A 27,298-nucleotide genomic window follows, 5' to 3' on the forward strand; every position below is an offset into this window, starting at 1 on the left:
GTAAATGACATCTAGCCTATTTTTCCAGAGCGGCCTCCTCTAGATAACCTCCAATCGCCGGACTGATATTGCAAATTTCCGCAAAATGTTTATCAAACTCAGCAACTCTATACGCTTTTGACGCTTTTGCAATACGACCAGCCACACCTCTTCCTTTAAAATTTGTTACCACATTACCTATCAAGTGGTGGATGCAAATGCCATGGTTAGCCAACAGGTAGATTTTTCCAATCATTTTACCAATAGATATATGTCGATCTGACACAAAAGCTAAATCTTTGTCATCTGCAATAACAACCTTAAGCTGCATTAAAAACCACTCCCACGAAGCATCATTCTAAGAATCAGCAATCCCAAATGCAATTGGATACAAATTAGAGTTACCATCTACGGCCGTAGCAACTAGTAGAACTCCTTTGTATTTGCTCTTTAAAAATGTTCCGTCAACTACAATTACCTTCCAAATTTTCTTGTAGAACCCACTTATTGATTGACCAAATGAAATGAATAGATACTTGAATCTACCATCACAATCAATATCATAATTTGTATGTGTACCAGGATTCGCCTCTTTTAGCATGTGCAAGTATTTAGGTATCTTAGCAAAACTTTTCTCTAGGATTCCTCTTACTTCGTGAACTGCATTCTCACGAGATTCCCAAGCTTGGGAATAAGTTAGCTCACATCCATTCTCCTGTAACAACCCGTCCCGTAGACCCCACTTGCCCACTAGCCTCACTGCTAGCCGCCCCAACAGACCCCAAGCTGGCTCTGCAGGGCATCGATCCTAACCCATCACTGTGGATATCCTAATCCACCAGTAGGTTATTGGTGCGCCAGGCGTTCCTCGAACCCTGGTCCTCACCCTTTAACAACCTTCCCACAGGACAAGTTGCCACCAAGTATAACATCCGCAAACCGAAATCCCGGTTTAGGGGATTGCATCGATCGATGCATGTTCAGTTTTCTACGTTTTGACTAAAGTCAAACGCTGTGTTTTGGGTTAGGAAACCCTTAAGTCGTTTTTTTGTCTCATTCGACGAATTGGGCCGTAGTTGAGAGAAAACAAATGAGAGAAAAGTTCCCTAAGTGTTCTTGAGTGTTCTTGGTGATTTCGGGAGATTTGAAGTTGTTCTTGTAGAGATATGTAGTTGGGATCATTGTAGGAGCTTCCTAGGAGCGTTGTTTTGCTTGTTTAAGGTTTAGAATCTTCTTGGCAAAGGTAACTGCATGACCATGGCTTATCTAAGCTAGAGATCTCTCTGATTTGCTTGTTATGTGTTCTTAGGCTTGTTAGATTGATGTATGGGACGTTAGGAACCTTTCTTGTAGCTTGGGATTGGGTTTTGTGGTTGTAGGAATGAAGATCCGGCGAGAAGCTTCGGGGAAAACACGATGCTCGGCATTTCATCGGTCGATGCAAGTGCGAGGACGGCGCGTAAAACCTAGGGTTTTCGTGTAATGTCGAGCATGCGTCAGTCGATGCAGTGCGAGTGTCGATCGATGCAAGTGCATCTAGCATAGGTCGATGCAACCTTGTGTCGGTCGATGCATCCCCATCTGGTGTCGGTCGATGCATCCCCATCTTGTGTTGGTCGATGCATGTTGGTGTCGGTCGATGCGGAGTCTTGGTTTGTTGTTGTTGATTATTGATTATTGTTTGATGGTTAGAGATGTCTTTATTGCTTGTGTGTCCAGTACATGGGAGGATTGCCTAATTGAGTGTTTATAAAATACTCATGCATTGCAATTTGTGTTTATGGTGCAGGTAAAGACAAAGTGTGATCGTGGAATCAAGGCAATGAGGAAGAGGATGTTCTAGTGGTTCGCTTGGTTGTCTGGCTTCTGTTAGGTTGCTAGAGTTGAGTCCTTGAATGTTGTTTGGGATTGCTGGTTCTCTGGTTTATGTTGTTTGGGTCATTAGTTTATGATTTGGAATTAATGTTGGTTATTGGATTATTATTGGTTATTTAATCGGATATTGATATTGGTTATTTTTGCTGTTGAATGTGATTGTGGTTAGGTAGCTAGTGGATATGGGACCACTAGTTGTAGTTTATTTAATATATTATATTTATATATTTATTATTTATTATTATTTTTTTTTTTAAAGTTGGGTCCTTTCAGTTTGGTATCAGAGCCCTTACGGTTCTAGGTTTGAGTTCACTAGGCTTTGTGTTGTAGATGTTTGAGATTTGCATGTCTTGATTGATTATGTGAGTTAGTCAAATGTGTGTGGCATGGAGTCCTAGAACATCCTCTTTGAGCCTTCAATGAGATTCCACGGTATGGTATGTTTCTTTGTGTGGTTTTGATTTGTTTCTATGTTTGTTAGTCTCTGTTCTTGGAAGAGCAGTGGTTAAAGGTGTTTGGTTGTTGGTTGTCGACGGGGACGTGGTCGTGGTCGGGCGGGTCCCGAGGCCAGCGAGTGTGTGGTCCAGAGTTCCAAGAGGAGGTACGTCAGAGGGTCGCAAGCGTATCAGAACGAACCAGAGGGGGGTTAGCCGGTGAGCGTGCCGGGGGTGCTGGGAACCCAGATGTGGGGTTGCAGCAGGTGTAGCCCAGGGTCTGTTGGCGTGCTGTTGGAGCGGTTACCGAGAGGGATACCAGTGCAGGCTCCAGTTGTACCACATGTGGCGGGGTGCAGCCGAGGGATGTGGATGTTGAGGACTTTCCTTCTTATGTTAGGAGGATGGAGCAGTTGTAGACGCCAGTGCGAGATTCTTCTCGAGAGGTATCGAGCCTAGAGAGGCGGCGGATAGGTGTACATTTGTAGTTGGAGCAGATATTTTCTCTGTTTGGTGGGTAATCCAGTTGGATATTAGAAGTTGAATGGGCAAGTGTAACATTGCAATGTTATACTCGGACCACAAGAAGTAGTTTTGGTCAGAAGATGTTTATAGTCTTTAATGATTGTTGCTCCTGAGAGGATGCTGGTTTCCATGAGGGGATGAGTAGTTCTCCTGATACCGAGATCTTGAGGATTGTGGTCCAATAGTGAGACGGTAAAAGTCGAAGACGCTGGTCTGAGAGTGAGATCGGTATGGCCCGAAGGTTGCGACCTAAGGGTGGAGGAGTTTGGAGCAATCAATGCCTAGGACGCGAGTATAAACATGATGACGGAATGTGGACCTCGAGAGTTGATGGTTGTTTAATCTTGGATTTTAGTTGTGTGGCAGATGTGCTTACTGGTGTTTCTGGAGGTCCAGCGGGTGTTGTGAGTGTGGTGACAGGTTTTGCTCAGACCAAGATGACCGTATTGCGGATTCACTGACAATGTTGTTGGAGAAGCTTTAATAAGATGATTAGTTCTTATGAAATCTTTATGTGGAATAAGTTAACGGATTATGTGATTCTAAATATGGAAAGTGTTTAGGGAGTTAGAGTTTTGCTATTTATGAAAGTGTCGTTGCAAAGGAAGAATAGAAAGTTCCAGAAAAGGAAAATTTCCATAAACAGAAAGTTCTATGAATAGTTAAGAATTGTCTATTTTTGGAAGGGGGATGTGAATTGCCGGAGAGGCGAAAAGTTTAGTGGATGACCTAAAGAGTGGTCACAGATGAGATGATCAGTTCTCAAGGATCTTTGATTGGTGATTTTCAGGTGGCGGCGAGTGATGTTGGCATATTTGATTATTAGTTTAGTAGAGCTGAGGAAGTAACTAGAGGATTTGTTGAGCATGGGATTCTTTCGTCCTATAACTTCACCGTGGGGAGCGTCAGTGTTGTAAGAGTAGAAGAAGGACGAGGTATGGATTTTATGAGTTCCTTGGTTTGATAGGTTACTACAGAAGGTTTGTGCAGGGCTTTGCGAGCAAGGCACGCCCAATGACTAAGTTGACAGGGAAGGATGTTCCTTTTGTTTGGTCACAGGAGTGCGAGGAGGGCTTTGCAGGCCTAAAGGAGATGTTGACTACTACACCAACATTGGCTTTGCCTGAGCAGGGAGAACCCTATGTGGTTTATACAAATGCATCCAGAGTTGGTTTAGGGTGTGTGTTGATGCAGCATGGGAAGGTGATTGCCTATGCTTCGGGGCAGTTGCGGAAGCATGAGGACAACTATCATACTCATAATTTGGAGATGGTTATTGTAGTTTTTGCCATGAAGATTTGGAGATCTTATCTTTATGGTGCAAAGGTACATGTGTTTACAGATCATAAGAGCCTAAAGTATATATTCACTTAGCCTGAGCTGAATTTGAGACAGAGGCGGTGGATGGAGCTTGTGGCAGATTATGATTTGGAGATAGCTTATCACCCTGGTAAGGCTAACTTGGTTGCAGATGCTCTAAGTCGAAAGAGGGTAGCTTCGGCACAAGAGCAGGATATGAAGTCTCTGGTAGGAGAAATCAGTGCTTTGAGGTTGTGTGTTGTGTCTCATGAACCGTTGGGTTTGGAGGCGGTTGATAGAGCAGATCTTCTGAGTAGGGTGCGGTTGGCTCAGGAGAAGGATTTGGGGGTGGTGAATGCCTCTATGGATGTTGATTCAGAGTATCAGGTCTCAGATAATGGTACTATCTTGGTGCACGGTCGGATTTGTGTGCCCAAGGATGAGGAGTTGAGGCAGGAGATCCTGAGAGAGGCTCATGCGAGCAAATTTTCTATTCATCCAAGAGCGACTAAGATGTACCGTGATCTCAAGAGGTACTATCACTGAGTCGGGATGAAGAAGGATGTAGCTAGTTGGGTCGCGAGGTGTGATGTGTGTCAGCTAGTGAAGGCTGAGCATCAAGTTCCTAGTGGGTTACTGAAGAGTCTACCCATTCCTGAGTGGAAGTGGGATATGATCAAGATGGATTTCATGGTAGGATTGTCACTGTCTCAGAATTTTGATGCTATTTGGGTCATTGTGGACCGGTTGACTAAGTCAACACATTTTTCTGTCCATTAAGAAGACTGATGGAGCAGTGGTCTTGGCTAAGAAGTATGTGAGGGAGATAGTCATGTTGCATGGGGTGCTAGCGAATATTGTGTCTAATTGGGATTCTAAGTTCACTTCGGTGTTCTGGAAGGCATTCCAGGCAGAGATGGGCACTAAGGTGCATATGAGTACAACTTATCATCCCCAGACAGATGGACAGTCAGAGAGGACGATGCAGACGCTGGAGGATTTGCTGAGGATGTGTGTTTTGGATTGGGGTGGTCATTGGGCAGATCACCTGAACCTGGTAGAGTTTGCTTACAAGAACAGTTATCAGGCGAGTATTGGGATGGCTCCTTATGAGGCTTTGTATGGGAGGTCGTGTCGTACACCGTTATGCTGGACTCAGGTGGGGGAGAGGAGCATGTTCGGGGTAAATTTTGTTCAGGAGACCTCAGAGAAGATTCAGGTTCTCAAGCTGAACATGAGGGAGGCTCAGGATAGGCAGAGGAGTTATGCTGATAGGAGGATGAGAGATCTTGAGTTTCAGGTAGGAGACAAAGTGTACCTCAAGATGGCCATGTTGCAGGGTCCGAACAGGTCATTGACTGAGACTAAGTTGAGTCCGAGGTATATGGATCCATTTAGAGTGATTGAGCGGGTTGGACCAGTGGCATATAGACTGGAGTTACCTGAGGATATGCGTGCATTCTACAAGGTTTTCCATGTGTCTATGTTGCGGAAGTGTCTTCGTGAGGATGATCGGTTGTTGGCTAAGTTCCTGAAGATCTTCAGCCTAACATGACTTTGGAGGCGAGACCAGTGAGGGTTTTCGGGAGGAGGATCAAGGAACTTCGGAAGAAGAAGATTCCTTTGATGAGAGTCCTTTGAACTGTGATGGTGTGGAGGAGCAGACTTGGGAGCCTGAGGCGAAGATGAAGTCAAGGTTTAAGAAGTGGTATGAGAAGCAAGCCGCGACTTGAACTTGTATAGCCTGGTCCCATTAGTAATTCATGGCTTGAGCGGGAATGGAGTATTCGCTCATCTCTCTTGTTTACTCGGTCGCTTGGGGTGGTTGGTTGTGCGACTCAGTAACAAGATGAGGTGGTGCTCGAGGTACAAAGTTCCGTGAGGCAGGGTTTTAGGGAAAGTTTCCTGAAATAGAAGTTTCCAAAAGTGGAAAGTTTCCAAAAGTGGAAAGTGCTAGATATGGAAAGTTTTATGTGAGTTAGAATTTGTCCATTTTAGTGGTGGAGAGCCTTGGAGGGGCTTGTGTGGCCTTAGTGGCGGACTTTTGAGTCATTGTGCCCGTGTGTGGCAGTCTTTTGAGACATTATGTGGCCTTTGTGGTGAGCTGTTTAGCCAGATGTGTGGCCTTTATGGCGGGATGTTTAGCCAGATGTATGGCCTTTGCGGCGGGCTGTTTAGCCAGAGTGCCTGTTTAGGCGGTCCTTTGGGACAGATGGTCTTTGTGACGGTCCTTCGGGACAGATGGTCTTTGTGACGGTCCTTCGGGACAGATGGTCTTTGTGACGGTCCTATTTAGGACAGATTGTTTGATTTTTGTGACGGTCCTGTTTAGGACATATTGTTTGGTCTTTGTGACGGTCCTGTTTAGGACAGATTGTTTGGCCTTGTGGCATGTATATGATCCTTGTGTGGTCATGAGGTATTCCAATGAGGGAATATGTGGTTGGTAGGACATTGAGATGTTTTACGCGAGCCACGGGAAGGAAACCTGGATAGGGAAGGACTCAGACGTGTTCATAATTGTTTGCTCGCGACTCTTAGGGGACTTTGGTTCTCCTAGTACTGCCATATTCTGAGACTTTGTGGCTTGGGAGTATGGTTGGTATATCGACTTCGGATGACGATCCGGGGGCGCGCTGTAGGGTGGCAACCCGAGAGACGAGTATTGGATTTTCCTTATATATTATGGCATGCGGGCTTAGGCCATGAGAAGCTAACATTATGGCATGCAGACTTAGGTCTGATGAGGAGCCAATAAAAACTCAAGGTTTAGGCCTATGAGTAAAAGAAAATCCAAAAGTTGAGAGCAAATAACGCCTGGAGCGTGAGTCTATCGCGTAGAGGTGACCTTCCGTAGATCGGTCGGAGGAGTGCGGGCCGTGGAGATGGTAGCACGGGAGTCATTGGCTGATGGTTGTTCGAGATTCGAGGACGAATCTTGATTGGTGGGGGAGAATTGTAACATCCGTGAACGGAAATCCCGGTTTAGGGGATTGCATCGGTCGATGCATATAGTGCATCGGTTGATGCAGGTTCAGTTTTCTGTGTTTTGACTTAAGTCAAATGCTGCGTTTTGGGTTAGGAAACCCTTAAGTCGTGTTTTTGTCTCATTCGACGGATTGGGCCGTTGTTGAGAGGAAACAGAAGAGAGAAAAGTTCCCTAAGTGTTCTTGGTGATTTCTGGAGATTTAAGGCTGTTCCTGTAGAGATCTGTAGCTGGGATCATTGTAGGAGCTTCCTAGGAGCGTTGTTTTGCTTGTTTAAGGTTCAAAATCTTCTTGGCAAAGGTAAGTGCATGACCATGGCTTATCTAAGCTAGAGATCTCTCTGATTTGCTTGTTATATGTTGTTAGGGTTGTTAGATTGATGTATGGGACGTTAGGAAGCTTTCTTGTGGCTTGGTATCGGGTTTTGTGGTTGTAGGAACGAAGATCCGGCGAGAAGCTTTGGGAAAAATATGATGTTCGGCATTGCATCGGTTGATGCACTTTGTGCGTCAGTCGATGCAAGTGCGAGGACGGTGCATAAAACCTAGGGTTTCGTGTTATGTCGAGCATGCGTCGGTCGATGCAGTGCGAGTGTCGATCGATGCAAGTTCAATTGTATTTAAGCAAATAATAAATGAGAATTGTAACTCCCATTGTTCTAAATGTAATTTTCCATCACTTCTCTCCCTATAAATACTCATTCTCTTAGGGGGGTGTATTCAACTTGACATTTTAAATGATTTGTGTGAAATTTACAAATCCTATGTTATTCAATCATGTATTTTAAAAAGTCTATTAAAATCCACTGTTATTGAACTGATGATTTAAAAATCTACTTTAAAATCCACTGTTATTCAAAATAGTTTGTGGATTTGGATTTTAATGATTTTTTAGATTCTAGAGGATTTAGGTGAGATTTGTTTAGTTAAAAATAGAGAAATCCAAATCTCATGGTTTTATGTGGGATTTGAAAGAATTTTACAATAAATCATATCAACTTCCCTAAAATCTTTCAAAATTCCAAATTTTCTAAATCCCATCAAATCTTCCAAAATCATGGTTTCAATACACCCTCCTTAGTCTCTCATTCTTTCATTCTCTAATCCTTTTCCACTGTATCTATTTTTATTTATTTTTTTGTGTTTTTTGTTATTATTGTTATAGTTAAAAAAATCAGTTCAAATATCATTGAGTTTGTATGATATGTATATCTTACAATTTTTACTTTAATGTTTTAAAATGTTTATCTCCATTGTCTATATTAGATTAACTTCTAATAAGTTATTATTTTTCATACTCTTCTACAATATTCACCACACAATAAGTCATGAAGTTGAAAAGATTCATCTCAAAGTCTCTATTATGTACTCTAATTATCTCACATATTCATGTATCATTTTTAATCATTTCTAAAGATCAATATAATAATATTTAAAGATCAATACAATTATCCATTTATAAAGTCTATTTTGTTTAAAGTCTATAAACTCTATTTGTAAAGTCTATTTTGTTTTGTGATCCAATAGATAAATATGTAAAGATCAATATAATATTTATTTTATTTAAAATTTGAGGTTTTTGAAAACAAAAAGAACTTCAATTAGCAGTTCGGGATAGATTGTCAACGGGGGATAGGATGCTTCAATGGAATCAAAATGTAGATGCGACTTGTGCCTTCTGTAGTTCCATGATCGAGTCTCGGGATCATTTGTTTTTCACTTGCACCTATGCGTCGGAGGTGTGGGGGGCTTTAGCAAAAAATATTTTCGGTACCAGGTACACAACAAGCTGGGATGCTCTAGTTACTTGTGTGTCGGATCGTTGACCAGACAGGGTGGTGGGGTTTATCACTAAATACCTCTTCCAAGCTACGATTCATACTCTCTGGAGAGAGCATAATTCTCGTAAACATGGGGAGGCTCCAAATTCAGCAGGTCACCTAATAACATGGATTGAAAAACAGGTCCGGAATCAGCTTCTTGCTATCTCTGCTTCAGGGGACAGACGCTATGAAGAGGGTCTTCAAGTTTGGTTTGCCTCACGAGATTTTGGCTGATTTGGGGGTTTAGTTCTTCTTTTAAAATCTTTGTAAAGTTTTTTATTGAAGTTTTTTTCAGCCATATGTTGCACTAGTTGTAAAAACGCAATTTTTCTTTTTAGTTTAATTTAACATTATATTCAAAAAAAAAATTGGTCTTTGTGATTTAAGAAAAATGAAAAAATTATCCCAAAAAGAAATCATATTTCATATATATAAGTAGAGTTCTGATCTCTCCTTATTGGTCCACTTGGCAATTCAACTTTAATAGAAAAAAAAATATTTATATTAAATCACAAATTAAAACACATTTAATCTTCACATTTAACTCACATTTTGTATTAACAAAAAAAAAATATTTATGTTAAATCATTAACTAAAACACATTTAATCTTTACATTTAACTCACATTTTCATACAAAACTGAAATCATATAAATTATGCATTAACTTTATTTCTCCATTCAATTGTATTTAAACAAATAATAAATGAGAATTGTAACTCCCATTATTCTAAATGTAATTTTCCATCACTTCTCTCCCTATAAATATTCATTCTCTTATTCTCTTAGTCTCTCATTCTTTCATTCTCTCATCCTTTTCCACTATATCTCTTTTTATTTAATTTTTTGTGTTTTTTTGTTATTGTTGTTGTATGAGTTAAAAAAATCAGTTCAAATATCATTGAGTATGTATGATATGTATATCTTACATTGTTTACTTTAATGATTTAAAAGGTTTATCTCCATTGTCTATATTAGATTAACATCTAATAAGTTATTATTTTCATACTCTTCTACAATATTCACCACACAATAAGTCATGTAGTTGAAAAGATTCATCTCTAATTCTCTATTTTGTACTCTGATTATCTCACATATTCATGTATCATTTTTAATCATTTGTAAAGATCAATATAATAATATTTAAAGATCAATACAATTATCCATTTATAAAGTCTATTTATTTTAAAGTCTATAAACTCTATTTGTAAAGTCTATTTTGTTTTGTGATCCAATAGATAAATATGTAAAGATCAATATAATATTTATTTTATTTAAAATTTGAGGTTTTTGAAAACAAAAAGAACTTCAATTAAAAAAAATTGGTCTTTGTGATTTAAGAAAAATGAAAAAATTATCCCAAAAAGAAATCATATTTAACTGGAAATTAAATATAGAAAACAATATAATTTAACACCATTTAACTAAATCCTCCAAAGATGAAACTATTAGTATGAAATCTAGCACTATAAATTAAATTGATGAGTGAAAAACAAAAAACAAAACCAAAAAGATAGAAGTTCTCCTTGGGGTTTTAAAAAATATTTGGATTGAAGTTCATAAAATTTTATAAGAAAACTAATTTAGTTTGTCACTTCAAAAGTAATATTTTCAATTTGAAAATTATGTGTGATTGTTGAGTTTATATCAACAAAACAACCAAATCATGTGTAAGTTAAAATTTTGAGCCCCTTAGTATTCCTTTTCCTTAAGTAAAAAAAAATTAAAATATTTATTTATATTAAATCACAAATTAAAAAACATTTAATCTTGACATTTAACTCACATATTAATATAAAACTGAAATCATATAAATTATGCATTAACTATATTTCTCCACTCAATTTTATTAAAACAAATAATAAATTAGAATTGTAACTCTCACTTTTCTAAATATAATTCTTTTTATCACTTCTCTTCATATAAATACTCATTCTCTTATTCTCTCATCCTTTTCCACTATACCTCATTTTTTTTTTTTGTGTTTTTTTGTTATTGTTGTTGTATGGGTTAAAAAAATTTAATTCAAATATCATTGTAAACACGTAATTCTAAATTTTAGTTTTAAAGTTTGTATGATATGTATATCTTACATTATTTATATATATATATAAGGTTTCACTATCTCCTTATTGGTTCATTTATCATTTAATTTCTAAAAGAAACATATTTATTTTTAATTAAATAAAAATATAATAATGTACATTAATCTATACTTTAAATCCATACTTTACTATTGTACATTGTAACTGAAATTACATAAATTATGAATTGACTATTTTTTCCATTCATTTTCATTCAAACACACTATAAATTATAATTAACTCTTCTATTTAAATAATATTAGAAATGTAACTTTCATCTCTTGAAATTCTATAAATAACTATTCTCACATCATCGTCCACCACATCTCACATTCTAAATATTTTCTTTGTTTTTTTTATGTTCTTGCATGGGTTCAAAACTCATGGTAAGAGTGTGATTATATATTTTGTTAGATTTATCTTATATTTTGTTCAAATTTATTTCTTGTTTTAATGTATTTCTTCCTTCTTAGTTCTTTGTCTTCTTATTATTTTCAATTTTCAATTACATATATATAATAAAATTTTGGTGGCTGTAAGATTCAACAACACTAATTTCAATCAAAGCCCAATGAGAAAATCAAGCTAAAGAAATCATCTTTATTCATGTATATTTATTTTATTTTCTTAAAGTATGCAATATTTTAACAAAATAAACTATTATAATAGAATTATTAAGTCAAGTTTTTTAACTCTCTCTTACCTCCAAAAAAATTGGTAGTACATTTTTTGATATACTCATCATTATATTTAATTTTTTTTGCCCAAAATATACTTATATAAAGATCATTATAATGTTTATTTAATTCAAAAATTTGTAATTTAATGATTTTCTATATAATTTTTTTTTGATATTCTATTTCCAAAATTATACTACAAGAGGAAATCTTAGAATTTAACCTAGCAATATAGCTTAAATTAAGGTGAATATAAAAGAGATTAAAAATTAAATTAATCTTTGGGATTTTTAATTGCATTTCATATAATTTTATATGAAATTTTGAATATCAAAGTAAATTTCTATTTTTATCATTAACAATATTTTTTAAATAGCTGGTATATTTTGATATTGTATGATTTGAATAAATAAAGTGTATTATTGACATTTAGGAAATTTATTTGTTATATATGTATTTTTAGGAAGAATTTCAAAAATACATCTTTTTCAATACCACTTTTCAGAAATAGCATTCAAAATCTTTTTACTAAAAAATCTTTTCAGAAAATTCTTATAATTTTATGATTATTATAAAATAAAATGAATTAACATAACTAATATAACAATCCGCACATATGCGCGGAATATTACCTAGTATGGACTATAGCCAAATAAAATAATAATGTATGAGTATGATCTAGTGATTTAGGCATTGACATGACTAAGGGGAGAAACAACTTACCCAATCAATGTCATAGATCCTATCAATGGTGTCGTGAAAATAACGCCCGTCCTCCGAGTCTTCTATCAAACCATTTTCCTTCACTACATCTACAATTTTTGCTGCCAGTGGTACCTAAAATATACAAAAGTGTTACCAATAAAATATCATTCCTAAAGAAAAACATTTATATTATATACCTTACAATTACGATCATCTCGTGAGTAATAACCATCTTGTGATTTACACTCAAATGCGATCAGCTTCTCAAAAAATTCAAATGAAGGCTTAACCCCCACATCTTTATGCAGCAACCGACACATCTCAAATGCGTTGGCCTTCCCAGGTATATCCTGATTCGAATCAAACCAAGTCAGGAGAGCCACTAATTAGTTTCAAGGCAGAATCCCAAATCATCTTCTTTCAGTGTCACAAAACCGACCATATATATATAGTAACAGTTGCTCGTTTCAATCAAGTCATTTTCGGGTCGATGGAAACAAAGGTATTATCCCTAAACAAGTATGGTGTACCAAATGACTAAAGATGAACTCTTTGGCTTGAGTAATTTTAATGAACCAAAAAAAACAAAAACAGAATTCTGTCACATATTAACTAGTAAAACCTGAATTCAAAAATACCTCACCTTGTTGTATTCGACGCTAGTTGCGTAGCTAAAAATGAGGTGTGAAATATACTCATCCCATGCTGCATATAACTTAAATTTAGATTTTGAAAATATAATAATTTCGTAGATGTAACAAAGATTAGTGTTTTCTTCCATATATACATATATAAGACAACTTACCAGTCCCTTTTAGTTCCCCAAGTATCCTCTTAGCATCAAACATCAAATCCAACCGTCCAAGATATTCAAATATTGGTGTCAATTGGTCTAACAAAGAAGCTTTAGTTATGTCTACAGTCTCTAACAGTGTCTTAAGAAACTCATATTGATATGTCACACAAAAGGCTTCCAGATAATTCACTACAAAATAATCCCAAGAATATAAGTGTTAGATATTTTTTTTTACACATTAATTCCGTACCTTCCAAGCTCGATAGCTTGTCCCATCTGTCGATGATTCTTCGACCAATCTCCTCGATCTTTTCTTCTTCGTCGAGTTTAATCTCATAGTAACCAAGTCCCGATGAAGAATCAGGAAATGCCTCCTTAATTGTTCTAATAAGAAACTGAGACTTCTCTTTCCCATGCCTATCAAATTAATCTACAAAGATCAGTACTATACGTTTCTTCTTCTATTGGGATACCTTGCTTCTTCATAAATTCGAAAACACTCATGAGCTTTGCTCGACCTTCATTAGAGAGAACGGATCCATCATCTATTCGTGGAAATAATCGACATCCCCTACGACGTAATATGGACTCTTCTATGTTACGTTCTGCGAATGATTTACAAATTTCTACGCTCACTGTTACTCCCAATCTGCGAAGCGTTTCAGATCTCGATTCCACGTTTCGCTTTCAATTTTTGGTTCCTCTGCAATGAAGCTGAAGCTATTAAAAATTTGGACCAAGAAAACCCCTAATTTCTTCTGATTCAAGATGGTACGAAATATGACGATACCTGGTTTGATGACTGAAGAAGTGTGAAGACACCGGGGAGTCTCAGCCGTTCGGTAAAAGATTCCGGCGTGACTCGCGGCGGCTGAGGCTGAGTTTTGACGATAATTAAAGCGAAGCCGAGGAGGCTGCTTAGGCTTTTAGTCTTTGATGCTGCCATTTTGTAATCGGAAGCGTTTGAGGAGACGAAGAAGTAAACTCAATGAGAGAGAGAGAGAGTGAGAGAGACGTGATGAACAAGGAGATGTTGTGACGGAAAAAAAAAAGCCTAGGGTTTTAATGGATACAGTTTTTTTTTTTTTGTGTGTATTATAAAACTAGTTTGCCCATTTTACAAAAGGGTTTTAACCCTATAAGAAAATTAGGAAAACGCAAATTATATATGGCAGACAGTGTAAGAGTTCCAAGCGCATTAGTATTGTTGTGTCCCAAAAGGTCTCGTACTAAGTAGGGTTAGACTTGACTTATATATAAGAAATTTTTTTTCTAATCTTTCGATGTGGGATATTGATTTGCATCCTAACAATAATCCTCCTCAAACCAAGGACCATGAATCTTATGCTTTCCCCTTAGTAAAATCTTGTCACCATTGACTCGATGCTCCTTATTCGCGACTTATATATTAGAAAGTTCTTATCTAATCTTTTGATGTGGGACGTTGGTTTACATCCCAAAAATACTCCCCCCCCCCCCCCAAACCATTGACTCGGTGCTCCTTATTCACAAGGTATTTTGAGGTACTTTCTCTATCATGTCACATTGAGGGGCTTCTTCTCATACACCAACCATTAGCCCATACCTACTACTAGGTTCACTTATTTCAATCTAGACTCTAATACCAATTATTGGGTTTTCTAAGCCCAAGTTAAATTATCATTAGTATGATATTGTCCACTTTGAGCCAAGATGGCAAAACTCATATAAATTTCTTATTGGGCTCCTTCCCAAAAGGTTTCATATTAAATAAAATTGGACTTGACTTATATATTAGAAACTTCTTTTCTAATCTTCCGATGTGGTATATTATTTTGCATCCCCACATGACATGTGCATACAAACAAAATTATTATATGTGATCAAATAATATATAACTACTTATTAATTTTTAATAAAGTAATATATTTTTAAGTAGTTTATAATATAATTTATTGGTTGAATATTAGCACATTTTTATGTTAAAGTAAATGTAGTTTTGATTTTGTATCTATTACAAACTATAAACTTTAGGCTTATAATCAACTGAAAGTTGAAAAAATTAAAGATATTCTTTATAATATATATTAATAAAGCTATTTTTCATCGCAACGTTGGAATAAAATAAAAATAAAAATTTGGCCATTAGTTTGGAGGAAACAGAAAAAAGGATCCAACAACTAATATGTTTAGTAGGCAACAACAACACCATGAGTCATAGTATTATTTTTATAAAACAACTAAACATTACTACACGAATTTTTCAAGTACATAATTGACTTTGTTGGGTTTCGCTTTTCACAAACACAAACATTTTCTTTGCTCTTAACAAACAAAATAATTTTTTTTTAACAAACAACAAATAAAAGAATTTTATTTTCTCTTTTTCCTGGGCAAATTTTACCATCTAATAAAATCCAAGAACAAAAATGTAAGGAAATTCTTTTACTAATTAATTAACAAAATAATCGGCATCTCATACCAATTTATATAATAATAGCAATCTGAATAAATGCCAACAACGTTTATGATTTTCGTCATATATTTTTGTAAAAATATATGTTATAATTATAAAAAAAAGAATTTATACGGTTGTGTTTGTTCATTGTAAAGTTATGTTTTTCAGCATTTTTCATCACTACTTTTCATTTTAATAGTTGTGTCTGTTCAATATTTATGTCTTTTGAACTCTATATATATTTGTCTCTTCCTTAATAATTAACAAATCATTTTTTGTTGAAACGTAATTTATGTTTTCTTTTGTTAAAAACATAATTTGTGTCACCACTCGAATTTAAGCCAAAGAAAAAACTAATAATAAACACAATGTGATTGATCAAACAAGTCCCCTAAGCCCACAAATAAGTCAACCAACACTTGAAAACTAGTCAAAAAATGTAACAGATAATTAATGCATGGAGAAACTGGTTACTCATACTACCAAATCAATACAATAAAATCATACTACCAAATCAATACAATAAAAACACAATGTGTTTCTCTCTAATATTTAAAACCTCAGCTTTTTTTAGTTAAAAAAGGAGTTGACAAGTAAAAATCACTAGCCCCAATATAATAAATAAGCTTTAAGCAGAATTCTTATCGGTCTGAGTTGTATTATTTATTTGTTATAATTTATTGGCTTCAACGACAAAGCTGAGTTATGGCTTAAAAAGCCTAACAGAAAAAGAGAAAAAAATTTGGCGGTCAGCTCGATTGACAGTATAAGAGTCCCTAGCCACCTGTCATCGCCATCGGAAAAACCAAAGGAGCTGACTTAATCAGCTTTTTTCTTGATGAGATCCTTCAACATATCCTCTCATTTCCTCCGACCAAATTAAGTTCGCCATCTGGCATCAGAACATCCTTTTTGTCAAAACATTGTGATACACCTTCTCTCTCTTTTGATAAGTGTACACAGAAAGCTGCTTCCATACAAAAAACCCTACATCGCTACATAGCTCCCAATATGATAAATTTTTATTTCAAAACCGACATGGAGAACATCGATTATTTTCACCTCTAACTCCACTCGCTGAAACCCACATCCTAAACGATAAGTAGTCCATAATACACACTCCATAACTCTGCCAAAGGGCTGTGAAAATGCTGATATGAAATTAATTTTTATTTGTATTTATAAACCTAGATTGAAATTAGTTAAACCTATATGGAGGCAAATTTACAGACTGATAACATCATTATTTTACTCATATTACCTATAGTTTTCATATGCATTTAGGAGGAGTTTGATGAGATTTCAGGTATAAAAAGTCTATTATCAAGTATTTCAGGTTTCAAAAAAGTTTTACAGGTTTTATAGCAAAAAGAACCAAAAGACAAAGAAAATACGTTTCAGGACAGATTCAGAGCTCTTCAGTACATGCCACTTTTGAAGTACTTATAGAACTCAAATTATATCATGTTTTATGTCTATGGAAAGCTGGAAGAGTCATCATTCTCCGCAAAGTAGAATCAAGTCAATTCATCCAGCTTTCCGGAAGTTATGCTCGATTTACTGAAACATGTTATAAACTGACATAAGGAGAACCAACCAGCCGATGGGCTTTTATTCAAGGCCTGACCAGCGACCATCACGGCGGCCCAGTCCAAGCCGCCTCCACGGTCTAGAAGCCTCTTTCGCCGCCCATTATCCTGCACTCAAGAAGAAAATACGTTTTTACTCTTACAAACCCTAATCCAAGACAAAACCCTATAAATACTCTTCAAGATCTAGGGTTTCAAGGTGTGCCTCCGGTGTGCTTCCTTTGTGCCTCTTAATTCTTCATCCACGCCACCAGCAGCTGACCTAGAGACGACCAGAGACTCCTCTTCAGCCGTTGAAGCTCGTCCTCTCTCAGCTCCTCTTAGAAGCCATCGCCGAAGTCACCAATTTCTTTCTACTCTTTCTAGTTACTTCATACTTTCATTGCTTTTGGGATCAAGTTACTTTTGTGACAAATAGAGAAGTTTCCTTTGAACCCTTTTTGTTTATTGATTCATTTTTGATGCTATACTTTATAATATCAATGTTGTTTCTTTGCACATGAGTGAGTAGTTTACTTTGTTCGGTTTTATGGGGTGATTCAAGGGGAATTCATGGTTCGCTTCAATTAGGTTGCTAGATCTTATTTTCGGTCCTATATTAGAGTTCTTTCGGGACATCTTTATCTTAATACATGTGCTTGGATTGATCACCAAGTGCTGATTTAGAGAACAGGAGCGTTAACCGCGCTATCCTAGTTCTCAGAACTAGTGTTATACCGAAACATCGCGTCGTAACCTGCGTAAGTTGAGTTACGGAGTTTGGTCAATATATCGAACTTGTTTTACTAGCTGGTTGACATGCGTCGTTGCCTGCAAAAATTGAGTAACGAAGTATGAAGACTTTAAACTTTCATTCTATGAAAGTAGCTTGTTAGTTAATTAGTGTTTCGTAGTTGAGAACCTAGACCGAAATTAGTATTTACTTGTTAGATCTTACACTTAATATTGCTTAGATACATGAAAACCCTGAGATGACTCCCAAAACGCCCAACGCCTTAGTCTTATAGTTTTAAACCGCTTTTATTTATGCTTTCTTTATTTGAATAGATATTAGGAAAACCAAACCCCCAACTCTTTATTTAGTCTTAGCCATAGTTCTTTCTCTTTTAATTCAATTTGTGTTAGCTATTACTTTCTGTGGGATCGATCCTAAAATACTACATTGATTAACTGTGCACTTTCAGTCGTCGTGTGGTCTTTTGTAACGCCCGCGAACCAATTTGTGTATTTTTGGTGTGGGTGTCGATCGACACCCTTGGTGGCATCGATCGACACCATGTTTTCCGGTTTGGTCGGGTTTGATTTAATTGCCGAATTGGTTCGGTTTGGTTTGATTTAAAACCCTAATCGTGTGAAAAAGGGGAAAAATGACCCTAGGTCGTATTATTTGTTGTACTCGCCGCTTTTGAGAGGAAAAGAAAGAGAGAAAAGAGAGAAAAACTTTTCTGGGATTTCTGGGCTTGTTCTTGGTGATTTTGGAGAGATCTGAGGCTGTAGGAGTGTTAGCTGTTGCTGGAATCGAAGGGGAAGCTTCTGGAGGTGTTGTTTTCAACGTTTCTCAATCCAAACTTCTTGTCCTTGAGGTGAGTGCTTGACCATGGTTGATCTAAGCATGAGATCTCCCTTGTTTTGTGTGATTCCTTGTTATTTGTGGTGTTTGCTTGCTTGGGTACATTGTATTTGTGATTTCTAGTGAATTCCGAGATGATTAGACGTGTTTGGAGTCGATTCTGTGTTGATTGGAATCGGAGTTCGTCGCTGAGTTTCGCGCAGATCGTGACTGCAGAAGAGGCATCGATCGATACCACTTTTGTGGAGCATCGATCGGCACCATCTCGAGTAGCATCGATCGGCACCATTCCGGTATCGGTCGACACCAGTTCCTGTAGCATCGGTCGACACTAGTACCTGCCGAGTCTTATTTTCCTGGTTTGATATGTTGATTGTGTTATTGTTGTTTGTTGACTTGGGAGTCTCATATGCTTGTGTGTATAACCCAGTAGATGGGAGGACGGCCTCACTAAGTATTTATGATAATACTTACGCATCTCAATTGTTGTTTGTGATGTGCAGGTAAAGGCAAAGTGTGATCGTGGAATCAAGGCGATGATGAAGGGGTGTTCTAGAGACTTGATTGATTGTGGTCTAGCTATTGTTAGGTTGCTAGATTAAGTCAAAGGAACATTGTAGGATGTTAGTTGTTGGTTATCTCTTTATTTGATTGATGTTATTGGTTATTGGATTTGAATGTTGGAATTCTTTTGGTTTAATGGAATTTGTTTTATTTGATTATCCGCGGTTATTGATTGATGTTAGGATGTTAGTGGGTATGGGACCACTAGTAAATTAAGGTATTAAAAAAAAAAAAAACGGGAAGGGTTGTTTCATCTTTTCAGGTAAAAGATTTGGAGTGAAATTTCACACACATCACAGATGATCTCCAGTGATGCGCAATTATCGCTGTTCGTCGTAATTCTACATACAACTGAAGGTGAGCATAGAGAAGGAGGTGTCCATCAAATACATGGAGCAGGAGAGCAAGAGTGTATGTAGTTAATCTAATAGGGTCAGAAGGAATTGTCCATGGTAGAATCATATGTAATAGTTCTCATAATTTGCAATCAATAATAATAAATCCAGAGTTTTTTTTTTTTAAATAAGTCTTGTTGTTTATCCAAAGTGAATATATTATTTTAATTATTTTCAAAAAAAAAAATTTCTGGTAGTGATTTTAATATTAAATCACTGAAATGTTGTGCTAATCATTAAAACTAGTATCCTTTGTTTGATAATTTAATTAATTAACCTATATCATTTCTTGAAAAATCTAAAATAAAACTCGAAAAAAATAACTAAAATAAAATTAAAAAATCTAACCCGCAGCATAGCGCGGGTTCCAACCTAGTATATCTTATTATATAAAGTATGGTTTCAAAAGTTACTAATTCATAAGATCGCGACATGTGTAAAAATCTTATAATATTGTAGATTATTAAAATAATAATTACAGATTGTATTAAATTATACAATTTTGTAATTTTAAAGAAAAAGGTTTGCAGGCAGGTGTGCAGCCGGGGGCCGAGGTAGTGGATGCTCAGTACGTTCGGATGATGGAGCAGCTGCGGCATGTGGGAGCAGGGTATTTCTCAGGAAGTACCGATCCGAGTGTAGCGGATGAGTGGAGAGAGCGGATGGAGGATATTTTCCTTTCGCTTAGGTGTCCCGACCGGTACAGGGTGGATCTGGCAGTGTTTTACTTGTCCGGAGATGCACGTGTGTGGTGGAGGTCGGTGACAGCACGGAGGGTGCAGAGGGGTATGTCTTGGGGAGATTTTGTGAGGGAGTTTAACTCCAAGTATTTTCCTCAGGAGGCTCTTGATCGTATGGAGGCACGGTTCTTGGGTCTGACTCAGGGGAACCATACAGTGCGGGAGCTGGATGCAGAGTTCAGTCGGCTTGTAGGGTATGCAGGCAGGGCATGGGAGCCAGAGGCGGCTCAGGTGCGGAGGTTTTTGTTGGCTCTGCGGGATGATTTGAGGACTCAGTGTAGAGTGAGGAGTTATGCTACGAGAGCGGAGTTGGTTGAGGTTGCAGCTGGGATAGAGGATGATTTGAGGTCACAGGTGGTTGTGGTCGGTTCTTCAGTGCAGCCACAGCAGTCTCAGCAGTCTCAGCCGTCTTCTGTTCCTAGCAAGGGCGGCAAGCCTGCGCAAGGGCAGAAGCGGAAGTTTGATGCTATGCAGAGGTCGAGGCACGGGGGTGCGAGATGCTTTGGGTGTGGTAGTAGGGACCACAAGGTGACTAGCTGTCCACAGAGAGGTGAGCAGCGGGCAGTGACAGAGCAGCGGGCGGTGACAGAGCCGCGGACCGATACTCGAGTGTGTTACTACTGCAGAGAGACGGGGCATATCAAGCCTCGTTGTCCCAAGTTGCAGCAGAGGGCAGTAGCAGTGTTGCAGGCTGGAGCTCAGCTAGGGGTGCAGCAGGGTGTGCAGCACGGTGTGCAACCGGTGGGTTGGATTGAGCCGACGACTCAGGTGTACTCGACCCAGGAGCCCGGTGGCACTAGTGCAGGAGCGATCACAGGTATAACTTCTGAGATTCGAACTTAGTCAATTCAATAGTTCAGATTATATTTGTTTTTGCTTGTGGTCAAGTGTTAGGTTCTCAACACATGAGATTTGTGTAGGGACCTTGTTGGTGGGCGGGTTTAAGTCCCATGTTATGTTTGATTCTGGAGCTTCTCATAGCTTCATTACTCCGGAGTGTGCCGTGAGTGCGGGGATCAGAGGGGATTCTGGAGAGCGTTCAGGAGTTGTCAGAGTTGCTGGAGGCAAGTTTCTGAGGGTTATTGGACGAGCTGGAGGAGTTGATATTCAGATCGCAGGAGAGTCGTGGCCAGCGGATTTGCTTATCAGTCCAGTGGAGTTGTATGACGTCATTCTTGGTATGGATTGGTTACATCGGTATAAGGTGCATTTGGATTGCTATCGGGGTAGAGTGGAGTTTGAGCGTCCAGGAGGGAAGTTGGTTTTTCAGGGTATTAGACCGACTTCGGGGAGTCTCGTGATCTCAGCCGTTCAGGCAGGGAAGATGATCGAGAAGGGCCGTGAGGCTTATCTGGTTACTATATCTATGCCAGAGTCAGTGGGGAAGTTTACGGTTAGCGGTATTCCGGTTGTGGAGGACTTTGAGGATGTGTTCCAGTCATTGCAGGGATTACCACCATCTCGGTCGGATCCTTTTACCATTGAGCTGGAACCGGGGACGATGCCGTTATCCAAGGCTCCTTACAGGATGGCTCCAGCAGAGATGGCAGAGCTGAAGAAGCAGCTGGAGGATTTGTTGGGCAAGGGTTTTATCCGTCCTAGTTATTCACCGTGGGGAGCTCCGGTGTTGTTTGTTAAGAAGAAGGATGGGAGTTTTCGGTTGTGTATTGACTACCGGGGTTTGAACCGAGTTACTGTGAAGAACAAGTACCCTCTCCCGAGGATTGATGAGTTGTTGGATCAGTTGAGGGGTGCTACTTGGTTCTCCAAGATCGACTTGGCTTCAGGTTATCATCAGATCCCTATTCATGAGACAGATGTGAGGAAGACAGCCTTCAGGACGAGATATGGGCACTATGAGTTTGTGGTGATGCCATTTGGGTTGACAAACGCGCCAGCTGCGTTTATGAGATTGATGAACAGCGTGTTCCAGGAGTTTCTGGACGTGTCAGTCATCATTTTCATCGACGACATCCTGGTATATTCTAAGAGTCCTGAGGAGCATGCAGTACATCTGAGAGCAGTGTTGGAGAAGCTGCGGGAGCAGAAGCTGTTTGCTAAGCTGAGTAAGTGCAGTTTCTGGCAGCGTGAGATGGGGTTCTTGGGTCATATTGTTTCAGCTGAGGGAGTTTCAGTGGATCCAGAGAAGATTCAGTCCATCAGGGAGTGGCCGAGGCCGCAGAGTGCCACTGAGATTCGGAGTTTCCTGGGGTTAGCAGGTTACTACAGGAGGTTTGTTCGGGGTTTTGCGAGTATGGCTCAGCCGATGACTAAGCTTACAGGGAAGGATGTCCCGTTTGTGTGGTCACCAGAGTGTGAGGCAAGTTTTGCAAGTCTCAAGCAGATGTTGACTACCACGCCGGTGTTAGCATTGCCTGAGCAGGACGAGCCTTATGTTGTGTATACAGATGCTTCTAGAGTGGGGTTGGGTTGTGTACTTATGCAGCAGGGGAAGGTTATAGCCTATGCTTCGCGGCAGTTGCGGAAGCATGAAGCTAATTACCCTACTCATGATTTGGAGATGGCAGCAGTGATCTTTGCTCTTAAGATTTGGAGATCCTATCTGTATGGTGGGAAGGTACAAGTATTTACAGATCACAAGAGTCTGAAGTATATTTTTACTCAGCCTGAGCTGAATTTGAGGCAGAGGCGTTGGATGGAGTTAGTAGCGGATTATGATTTGGACATAGCTTACCATCCTGGTAAAGCTAATCTGGTTGCAGATGCCTTGAGTCGAAAGCGGGTGGCTTCGGCTCAGGAGCAGGATATGGAGGTGTTGGTAGGTGAGATTAGTGCATTGAGTTTGTGTGCTATCTCACAAGAACCTTTGGGTTTGGAGGCAGTTGATAGAGCAGATTTGTTGAGCAGAGTGCGGTTAGCTCAGGAGAGTGATGAGGGGCTGGTGAATGCCTCTAAGGCTGCGGGTGCAGAGTATCAGGTTTCTGCTAATGGTACTATCCTTGTGCATGGTCGGATCTGTGTGCCCAAGGGTGAGGATTTGAGGCAGGAGATACTGAGAGAGGCTCATTCGAGCAAGTTCTCTATTCATCCAGGGGCGACCAAGATGTACCGTGATCTCAAGCGGTATTATCACTGGGTCGGGATGAAGAAGGACGTAGCAGACTGGGTGGCGAAGTGTGATACTTGCCAGCTGGTGAAGGCGGAGCACCAGGTTCCTGGTGGTTTGTTACAGAGTTTACCCATTCCAGAGTGGAAGTGGGATTTGATCACGATGGACTTCGTGGTAGGTTTACCTGTGTCGAGGACGTTTGATGCTATTTGGGTCATTGTGGACCGTTTGACTAAGTCTGCACATTTTCTGGCCATCAAGAAAACTGATGGAGCAGCGGTTTTGGCCAAGAAGTATGTGAGGGAGATAGTTAGATTGCATGGTGTACCTGCTAGTATTGTGTCTGATAGAGATTCCAAGTTCACTTCGGTGTTCTGGAGGGCGTTTCAGGCAGAGATGGGCACGAAAGTGCATATGAGTACAGCCTACCATCCTCAGACGGACGGTCAGTCAGAGAGGACGATCCAGATTTTGGAGGATTTATTGAGGATGTGTGTGCTGGATTGGGGTGGTCATTGGGCAGATCACTTGAGTTTGGTGGAGTTTGCTTATAACAACAGCTACCAGGCTAGTATTGGGATGGCTCCTTATGAGGCCCTGTATGGGAGGCCGTGTCGTACACCTTTATGTTGGACTCAGGTGGGGGAGAGGAGCATATTTGGTGCAGATTTTGTTCAGGAGACCTCGGAGAAGATTCGGGTTTTGAGGCTGAACATGAAGGAGGCTCAGGATCGGCAGAAGAGCTATGCTGATAAGAGGAGAAAGGATCTTGAGTTTCAGGTTGGTGATAGAGTGTACCTCAAGATGGCCATGTTGCGGGGTCCGAACAGGTCTTTGACAGAGACTAAGTTGAGTCCGAGGTACATGGGTCCGTTCAGAGTGGTTGAGCGGGTGGGACCAGTGGCATATAGGCTGGAGTTGCCTGAGGTTATGCGTGCGTTCCACAAGGTATTTCATGTGTCGATGCTGAGGAAGTGTCTTCATGAGGGTGATCAGTTGTTGGCTAAGATTCCTGAGGATCTTCAGCCTAACATGACTTTGGAGGCGAGACCAGTGAGGGTGCTCGAGAGGAGAGTCAAGGAACTTCGGAAGAAGAAGATTCTTTTGATGAGAGTCCTGTGGGACTGTGACGGAGTAGAGGAGCAGACTTGGGAGCCCGAGGCGAGGATGAAGGCAAGGTTTAAGAAGTGGTTTGAGAAGCAGACCGCTTGAGCTTGTCTAGCCGGGTCCGAGTTGTAGTCCGTGGCTGGAGCGGGTACGGAGTATTCCAGCCCATCTCTCTTGATATTTGGTCGCTTAGGGGTGGTTGGTTGTGCGACTAAGTATCAAGATGAGGTGGTGCTCGGGATGCGGGTTGATGGCTCCAGTTGTTGTATTTTTGTTTCCTGATGTATTTTCGTTGAGTTTGTAACGATTATGACATTTTGAGATTAATAAGATGAGTATTTTTCTTTATGTTTGACTGTTGTTGTCATGGGAAAAAGAGAAATAGCTCGGGTTTCTATTTTTGGAAAGTTACCATAAATAGAAAGTTTCCACAAAAGGAAGGTTTCCATAAATAGGAAGTTTCTAAAATGGGAATGTTTTGTGGAAATGTGAGGTAGACCTAGCCGGGAGATACTCGTTAGCATCAGTATTTGTTTTGCTCTAGGCCGTGTGGGCCCAACTCACGTGATACCGATAGCTCGATGGACTTTGTGGCCAGAGAGTGGGAGTGGTATGTTGCTTCGGATGACGATCCGAGAGCGCGCTTGAGGGTGACGACCCAAGAGCGGGATATGTGAGGCTCCCTGGATACCGTAGCTGTGAGCCGAGGCTCGGCAGTGAGCCGGTATGTCTCGAGGGTTGCGACCCGAGAGCGGGGGGAGTGTGTGTGGGTGACTTCCTGGATGCCGTAGCTTAAGGCGGTTGGCCTGATAGCGAGCCGGCATGATTCGTTGGTTGCGACCACGGACGGGGGAAGCACTGAGTTGTGAGCAGATAGTGTTATGATGCGAGTATATTGGCTAGAGGGAGACCTCGAGGGTCAGTCGGAGGTGTGCGGGCTGTTGCGACAGTGGCACGGGAAACCTTGACTGATGGTGTTTAGTCCGGTCTGGGGACGTGCGGGCCGTGATGACGGTGGCACGGAGGTCCTTGGCAGATGGACGGTATTGCGGGATTCGGGGACGAATCCATATTGGTGGGGGAGAATTGTAACGCCCGCGAACCAATTTGTGTATTTTTGGTGTGGGTGTCGATCGACACCCTTGGTGGCATCGATCGACACCATGTTTTCCGGTTTGGTCGGGTTTGATTTAATTGCCGAATTGGTTCGGTTTGGTTTGATTTAAAACCCTAATCGTGTGAAAAAGGGGAAAAACGACCCTAGGTCGTATTATTTGTTGTACTCGCCGCTTTTGAGAGGAAAAGAAAGAGAGAAAAGAGAGAAAAACTTTTCTGGGATTTCTGGGCTTGTTCTTGGTGATTTTGGAGAGATCTGAGGCTGTAGGAGTGTTAGCTGTTGCTGGAATCGAAGGGGAAGCTTCTGGAGGTGTTGTTTTCAACGTTTCTCAATCCAAACTTCTTGTCCTTGAGGTGAGTGCTTGACCATGGTTGATCTAAGCATGAGATCTCCCTTGTTTTGTGTGATTCCTTGTTATTTGTGGTGTTTGCTTGCTTGGGTACATTGTATTTGTGATTTCTAGTGAATTCCGAGATGATTAGACGTGTTTGGAGTCGATTCTGTGTTGATTGGAATCGGAGTTCGTCGCTGAGTTTCGCGCAGATCGTGACTGCAGAAGAGGCATCGATCGATACCACTTTTGTGGAGCATCGATCGGCACCGTCTCGAGTAGCATCGATCGGCACCATTCCGGCATCGGTCGACACCAGTTCCTGTAGCATCGGTCGACACTAGTACCTGCCGAGTCTTATTTTCCTGGTTTGATATGTTGATTGTGTTATTGTTGTTTGTTGACTTGGGAGTCTCATATGCTTGTGTGTATAACCCAGTAGATGGGAGGACGGCCTCACTAAGTATTTATGATAATACTTACGCATCTCAATTGTTGTTTGTGATGTGCAGGTAAAGGCAAAGTGTGATCGTGGAATCAAGGCGATGATGAAGGGGTGTTCTAGAGACTTGATTGATTGTGGTCTAGCTATTGTTAGGTTGCTAGATTAAGTCAAAGGAACATTGTAGGATGTTAGTTGTTGGTTATCTCTTTATTTGATTGATGTTATTGGTTATTGGATTTGAATGTTGGAATTCTTTTGGTTTAATGGAATTTGTTTTATTTGATTATCCGCGGTTATTGATTGATGTTAGGATGTTAGTGGGTATGGGACCACTAGTAAATTAAGGTATTAAAAAAAAAAAAAACGGGAAGGGTTGTTTCATCTTTTCAGGTAAAAGATTTGGAGTGAAATTTCACACACATCACAGATGATCTCCAGTGATGCGCAATTATCGCTGTTCGTCGTAATTCTACATACAACTGAAGGTGAGCATAGAGAAGGAGGTGTCCATCAAATACATGGAGCAGGAGAGCAAGAGTGTATGTAGTTAATCTAATAGGGTCAGAAGGAATTGTCCATGGTAGAATCATATGTAATAGTTCTCATAATTTGCAATCAATAATAATAAATCCAGAGTTTTTTTTTTTTAAATAAGTCTTGTTGTTTATCCAAAGTGAATATATTATTTTAATTATTTTCAAAAAAAAAAATTTCTGGTAGTGATTTTAATATTAAATCACTGAAATGTTGTG

At 39.5% G+C, this 27,298-nt stretch overlaps 1 pseudogene; it reads right to left on the bottom strand.

Annotated features, from left to right (window-relative positions):
* Positions 1-16: 16 nt before the first annotated feature.
* Positions 17-14,127, bottom strand: LOC147944276 (uncharacterized; annotated as a pseudogene).
* Positions 14,128-27,298: the final 13,171 nt, after the last annotated feature.

Source organism: Camelina sativa, chromosome 5 (genome assembly GCF_030686135.1).
Source record: "Camelina sativa cultivar CO46 ecotype springtype chromosome 5, ASM3068613v1".
Lineage (NCBI taxonomy): Eukaryota > Viridiplantae > Streptophyta > Magnoliopsida > Brassicales > Brassicaceae > Camelina > Camelina sativa.